Below are 6000 nucleotides of genomic sequence, written 5' to 3'. Positions count from 1 at the left end.
TAAAACGATAATTCTAATCCATACATTCCATTAAAATTTGGAGAGAACTAGCCTCCTAGAGGTATATGAACTGGATAAAACTTTTTATCAAATCGCATATTGAAATTCCAAATCAACGCTTATCTTAAAGGTAGACGAAAAAGTAAGACAAGGTGTTACAAATGTTTGACCGTAGTTAAGCTTTCAGAGCAACTTTAACCTAAATATTAAAGTATGATTCAACCACTACTTCATAAATATTATTAACAACATATATACACGTATAAAATTTTGTTTGCTGGAAGCTTTACAATAATATTACATGTAGGTCTGCAAAGCTTAAACAGGTCTTCATTACAGAAAAGCATGACCCTCATGTTCAGATAATACTATAAATTAAGGTGATTTCATAGACTGCGGTGCTTCATACATGTAGTGTCAATTTGCATGTCTAAAAGGATAGCCTTTAAACTTCTTGATGGTTACGTAGCTATGAAAGGATTTTTGAGTAGTTTTGCAATGGTTGGCGGTGTACCAGTTACTACAATCGAGCCTACATTTCGAGTTCAAATCGGACACTGATCTTAGGCTTTATTGAACATTCCGTGTCTGTAACATCTTTGTGAGTGAGGCTCGACATGATCTGCTACACAAACAGATATACTGTGATTCCGTTTCTTGTTCTAAAGCTATGCATGTATGTATTTGTGCTTTCAAGTTCTTTTCAATGTTAGTTATTTTTCTCATTTTGTCTAAACACGCACACCTTAAGTTCTGAAGATTAAGGATCCCTCGTCCACACTCTACAAGTTATCCTACTTTGGTCTAACAACATCAAAGCCTGGTTGCGTTATGCAAGATTTAACTTTCACAAGCATGGCTTGACCGGCCCATGTCCCTAGTTCATGGAAACAGTAAACTCACTAACGGGCGAGTCCAATATGTATGCTACACCCAGTATGCTACCAGTGAGGTTTCAAGACTCTAAGCTTCCTCAATAGGTTTACATACCTCCCATTCTATTTCAGAGCAACGCATCTGATTAACTAGCATCATCAGCCAATTGCATCCATTAGATCTGCAGAGCATTCAACATCGAAGTTCATTCTGTCGAAAAAAGCTTCGGTAGATTCAAACAAAAAGGCGGATAATAAATACACCTTCCTACGTTGCCTCAACGTCCCGAATGACTTCCGGTGGTCTAGAGCTCTACAAAGAGGTTCAATACTTAAAAAGTTTTCTCCTCGACAACGACAAACGGTAAATACCACAACACATACAACTGTAGGGCCAATGAAATGTTTGAATATGAAATCCGGCTCTTATCAACATAAGGGTCTTGATACTGTTGAATTTAACCTGTTCATGGAAACCACTCAATATCAGCACAGTACGAAAGCTTCGAAGATCATATTAAACTTAGTATTGAAGATGTCACAGATATTTGGAGTTTGACAACGCTTTAACCAGTAACACCTAATATGAAGCGTACCCATCAAGTGAAATGAAAAGACAGAAGCGAGGAGGTTCGAAGATATATTTGATAGGCTATCAATATATCCAGGATTTTCTGACGTAATCTGGTTAGCGATTGCAGGGGTTGTTGAGCACGGCGTTCTCACTTATGATCTAATGTGGATGCATGACTGAGCGCCTTCAGCTAGGTGAGTCCATTAAAACCAATGTGGTCAACATCCAATGTCGAGAACTTACAGAGCTACTTATTTTGGGGATTTATTTACCACTACAGTATGCTCAAGCTCTACTTCAGTATCCCAAGGATATTTCTTGCCATATAAACAGCTACATGGAAGTACACTGGAGGATATACACGGTGATAATGAATGAATTGGTTTTACTTTATATAAGGTTATATGAAGAGAGTAGCCAATTTATCCAACGACTTCGTGAACATTATTATCCAAGAGCAGGTTCAAATAGACAACGAATGTAGGGTCATTTTTATTGGCATTTATCAGGGTGATATTAAGATGACGCGAATGTAACACAACTGAACAGAGTTGATATTCAAGTCCTTATAAATGAAGTGACTATTATACAGACAATGTAGAAGGCCATGACTGTTAGTAGGAAGTTTGTATTTCGTTTTGTTCAGGGGTCAAGAAGTCTGGGACTTCGAAAATGTCTACTGAATATGAGACAAGAGTTTCATATGAAGTTGATACCCAACTTGATATGGATTCTTGACTGAGTGAATCAACTAACTACAATCCAGTGAAGCTAATATGATCAGAATGAATATAGAGTGCTCATAGAGTTGTAGTGACCTCTTTTTATCAATAGAACGCGGTTGGTGTAATGGAAACAAGCAATAGTACCAGTGGTTGTTTTACTGCACTTATTAGTTTGAATTTACCAAAATACATACATTCTTCCGTTGGTTGTGACCTTTTACGAACTTACGTTTTCTTATTAATTCCACTTGTACTCTTTTGGCACAATCTCGATATTCTTTCGATACCACGAGATCACCAACAAATATATCTTGCTAAAACCTTCAATCACCCTCTGATTTCTGGTTTACTCGGAGGTTTAACCTGTTCCGGCAGGCAATCTTCTTGTAGTGGTCAAACATGACTCGACGCCACACTACAATTGGTGAGCCAAATCTGGGAACACGTCTAAACCTCTGGAAAATCTCTCAAAGAAGACTACTACGGTGAGTCTATTATCTATTCATCCATTTTTGTTGCACATTATTGTATTGATATTTATCAATATATAAAATCCAGGCAACAACTGATATGGTAGATAACGATAAGTGTGGCATTAATACAATAGACTCCGATGTACGCGTAACGAATCTTAGTCGTCTTTCATTCGCGTGACGATATATTCCACGCTTTATTCGAGAAATTGCCCCAATTAACTATTCTCCTCACTGACCCGGCTGCTTGCTACGGAGCGCATACACACTACTGCCTACCACCCAGCATCAAATGGTTTGATTGAACGGTTTCATCGCCAACTCAAAAGTGCTCTTCGAGCATATGGAAAAAACAATTGGTACGAAACCTTATCACATGTTTTCGTACGAGTAGATTCGGTACGCAAACCTTTGCAACAGACTTACAAAGGACTTTTTACGTGATGTCTCGTCACGAAAAGACCTTCAAAGTTGATCGACGTGGCCGCGTCGAGGTCGTTTACATTGATCGTCTCAAACCAGCACATGTCGATGAAAGTGCCCTACCTGATAAGTTGAGACTCAATGCTTGACCCGACAAACCTACTAGCGGGATTCCTACATCTACTTCAGATCACACGATAGATACGTTAGAGACCTCATTCTCACGTCCCAGTCAACAGAACGTGTCATCTGCACCACCTACGAACGGGAGTTCAGTCTTACGTCCAGATAAGCCGACCACGCGGCCCTTGACTTCAGACGAGATCGCAGGCTCACGGGGTACGAACAAGACTACCGTCTCAAATTCCGGTCGCCGAGTACGCCTACCCGTACGCTTTCGCGAATAACCTCTCAATCAACGATGGACATGGCATTGTACTCTATCCCTATACTTCATACATGCTGGACCTTTTCTCTTTTTCTTCGATTTTTTTCATCCTGAGCCCACGCCTCCTACCATCACCTGTTTGGTACTATCGACCTCAGTCAATCTTCGTGAAAGCTAGCCCAAACACCTACACTCTTGTCAACCCACACAGCTAGTGTTTTGGTTTCGAATCTGTCTGGCATAGGCATGGTCTCAAACCTGGTTGTTATGGTCGCTTCTGGTTTCTTGGCTCAAAGTGGTTCCGTCGTATATCTGCAGCGTTTTCTGGTCCGGACCCTTACGAATGTAATCCCTAGATCCTGGAAACAAACCACTCTGTTGTGGTATGTTAACTCGAGCAACAAATACAGTACATTTCTCCCGGTGCCGTTCTCCATGAAAGACCTTTGTTGGCAACTCGAGGATCAACGATCGCTTTCTGTTCTGCCAACCCTTTCGTCCTACAATTGCACGTTTGCTGATCAGTCCCACGAACGAAACCGCTACCTATCGAAAGTGTAAACCCTTTCTAGCGGGGGCTCCACTAGTGGCCTACTTTTATCAAGAGAACGCGATCGGTTTAATGGAAACAATTATTATTATAACCAATTGTACCAGCGATTGTTTTACTGTACTTGTTTGTTTAACTGTACTAAAGAATTCCTTCCTTCCTTTGATTGTGACCCTGCACGAATTTGGTTGTGCCCAGTAACCCCACTTGTAACCTGACACGATCTCAATATTCTTTCGATACCACGAGATCGTCAACGAATACGTCTCGACTACAGCCATCAACTGCCTTCTGATATTTGGCTTACGGAAGATCTTATCGGTTAACTGGCACATAGTCTTCCTTTAGTGGTGATAATAGTCAACCGCGACTCCACGCCACACTACAGAATCATTTGTATCTATGAACAACATGTTAATACGGACGTACTTTGTCGTTAAGAACTTAAGACACTAGAAAGCCAGAGGACATATACTCCTGGTTTCATACACACGAAATGAGTATAATTAGTACAGCTCGGCTAATATACTTAAACACTGGACCATACTCACTCCTGTTTAAAGAGTAGCGTCACTAGCAAGTACTTACTAGAATAGGAACTTCTGATGATGATATTAAGCTTGAAAGGGACGTTTTCGATCAGGACAGTAGCCTAAGACATTATGACTGGACTTCAAAGTCGTGTAGACAGCAATTAACTTACTTTCTACTCCTTAAAGTGTATGTTCTCCATATCTTAAATTTTTTAAACTACATTCACAATTTAGTGATTTCTTACCAAATATATAGTTCATCGAACCGCATCTAGGTTTCTGTAAATAAAGATGCCTTCAGGATGAAAACTACACATTATTAGCCTGTTCAACGATGTTTCGACAAATTTTCGACAGATTTATTCAGGATCGCTTGTAGAGTGTAAACATAGTGTTCCGTCCTTTAATCTTAAATCATAAAAATATTCTGAGAAGTATCGAATGACAAGTCACAAAATTACCTTGACGACACAGGTTCATGCTCCGAGCAAAACATCTAAAATCACCCTACCCTCACCTTTCGTAGGCGACTAAGGAATAACGCCTACTTCCTACAAAGAGTTTACTAGATTTAAAAAACCACCGGAAACATATGCAAACATTGACTTAAAATTTCAGTAAGATCCTTAACAAGGTAACATTAAATATTCTTTGTCTTGTTATTTAGTACTAAGGCGAAACGATGAACTGTCTTGTCGAAAAAGACCTTGATGAATATGATATATCACAATTGTTACCACAAGAACTAATGCCGCTGAGTTTGGCAGACTAGTTTCATTTGAGGGTTATTAAGAAAGTACTAAAACATATTGAATGACTGCCAAAATAGGCTGCGTTAAGCATGCTGCTTCACAAAGCCTTTGCTGATTTTTCAGGTAAGCTAAACATATACATTTAAAACGCCGTCCTCAGATAGAACAGCTAACAGCAGATGATTACCTGTCATATCTACAGAAGCCAAGAAGCTTTACCATGAATTAAGCTTTAGATTTGGATAAAATAATCACGGTGGACCCCTGTAATGTAAGAGACGGAAAAAAGCATAGATGTAGTCATTGCTACAGGGGAAAAGAAAAAGTGCACAAAAAGAAATAAGTTACAGAGAGCTCAGAAATGTATGAGTCAACAGATCCATCTACAGAACCCCGCATTAACACAAGACAAAATGTGCAGGAGCAGAGTCTGTACACTGTAGAGTATTTGACTAGGAAACACAATAAATTTAAATATTGGCTAGACGTAGCACCTAGAAAGTTAAGTGAAATTAGTAAACCCAGAACATATTTTTCTAAGTTGATCCGAGCAACTGGTGAGAGTCTGTGAAAAAGAACACAAAGGTTACGAATACACATCTCTCAGAGATTTCAATAAGTTCCCATAAGTTAAAAGTCTTCCGAAAAAACCAGACTCTAGATTTGAATACAAGCTAAGCCATATTATTTCCCTTACGGACAAGCCA

The sequence above is a fragment of the Schistosoma haematobium genome, chromosome 3, assembly GCF_000699445.3.
Source record: "Schistosoma haematobium chromosome 3, whole genome shotgun sequence".
NCBI classification, from domain to species: Eukaryota; Metazoa; Platyhelminthes; class Trematoda; order Strigeidida; family Schistosomatidae; genus Schistosoma; species Schistosoma haematobium.
The sequence above is the reverse complement of the archived record's forward strand: the minus strand, read 5'-3'. Positions refer to the sequence as shown.